A 1,860-nucleotide genomic window follows, 5' to 3' on the forward strand; every position below is an offset into this window, starting at 1 on the left:
TTTACAGGGAGCCAATGCAGAGTAGCTAGTACAGGAGAGATGTGATCTGTTTTTGTAGTTCCTGTCAGTACTCGTGCTGCAGCGTTCTGAATTAATTGGAGCGTTTTAATGGACTTATTGGGGCAACCTGATAATAAAGAGTTGCAGTAATCCAGCCTTGAAGTAACAAATGCATGGATTAGTTTTTCTGCATCTGTCTGTGATAGGATGTGTCTAATTTTTCTAATATTACGTAAATGAAAGAAGGCAGTCCTAGAGGTCTGCTTTATGTGGGAGTTAAATGACAAATCCTGATCAAAGATAACTCCAAGATTCCTGACAGTGGTGCTAGAGGCCAAGTTAATGCCATCTAGAGTGACTATATCTTTAGTGAGTCTCTAAGGTTTTTGGGGCCAAGAACAAGAATTTCGAGTTTCGATTTTCGAGAAAATTGCAGCTCATCCAGGATTTTATGTCCTTAAGACATGTTTGTAATTTAGATAATTGATTAATTTCATTGGGCTTGATTGATAGATATAACTGCGTATCATCTGCATAACAGTGAAAGTTAATGGAGTGATTCCTAATAATGTTGCCTAAAGGGAGCATATATAAAGTAAATAGTATTGGTCCAAGTACAGAACCTTGTGGAACTCCATGACTAACTGTAGTATGTATTGAAGATTCATCGTTAACATGTACAAACTGCGAACGATCTGATAAATATGACTTAAACCAGCTTAGTGCGGTTCCTTTAATGCCAATTTGATGCTCAAGTCTCTGTAAAAGAATATTATGGTCAATGGTGTCAAATGCAGTGCTACTGCAATAAGCTTCCTGACGGCTACAAGCGTAACAACAGTAAGTCCCTACCCTTTGTTTTAACTTTATAATTATAAATGTATATATATATACTATATGAGTTAATTACATTATTGTGTTCATTATAAACGTTGCAACAACTGATTTATATATTTTATATATTTCATAGAAATTCATTATATAAGAGATAAAATAACATCATATGAGAGAATAAGATTTGTTGAAATTTACTTGTTACAGCAGCTCCAGAAAATAAATGGACAAATTAATATGAATAATGAATACATAAAAAGAGAAAGATATAAAAATATATAAGGAATATAATAATAAGAGTTTATATACAGTGATTGATTGAGTTCACTCATTGTGTGAAGGTTTATAATAAAATAATGAAATAAAAATATTGCCATGAAAGATGAATATAGTTTGCAGCAGGAGGCAGTGACACAAATCTACGGAAGCGTATTGCATTCACTTGAACATTTTTAGGTTTGTTTTTCTGAGTAATTATTTGTGTTGTTCTGAGTTTAGAGAGCATTTGAAACAATAAATCAATCAGATTTTACTTTGATCTGGGTTTCAGACTCTGGGAGATAGTCCTGTCTTTAAGTCATATAGATGGTATTATCATTAGTCTGTTGACTCTACGCAGGAACCTGAGGTAGATAGCTGAAGATGGGGCATGTGTGTGCGGGCAGGAGTCACTATAGGTCCATGGGAGTCACTGCAGGTTGGAGGTTCTCGCGGGAGTTCAAAGTATCTCGATAATTCAGAAGAAAAATTACTCCGAAAAACAGAAAAGAATTCAAAAAAACAAACCAAAAAATAAATGACTCATTACTTTTTTTTTTTCAAGTGGATGCAATACGCTTCCGTAGTGATTACAGTATAAATATAATAGTAGTATTTAAAGTATAAACACATTAAAACCACCGACTGTCTTTGATAATTCTGTTGTTGCTCATTTGTTTATAACGTTTTCATTCTGGTGTTTTCGGTTTCTGTATTTAGAATCGAAGTGAGACATCATTTGTTTTACTATCTCTGCAGTAAAGCGGA

The sequence above is a fragment of the Dicentrarchus labrax genome, unplaced genomic scaffold (genome assembly GCF_905237075.1).
Source record: "Dicentrarchus labrax unplaced genomic scaffold, dlabrax2021, whole genome shotgun sequence".
Classification (NCBI taxonomy): Eukaryota; Metazoa; Chordata; class Actinopteri; family Moronidae; genus Dicentrarchus; species Dicentrarchus labrax.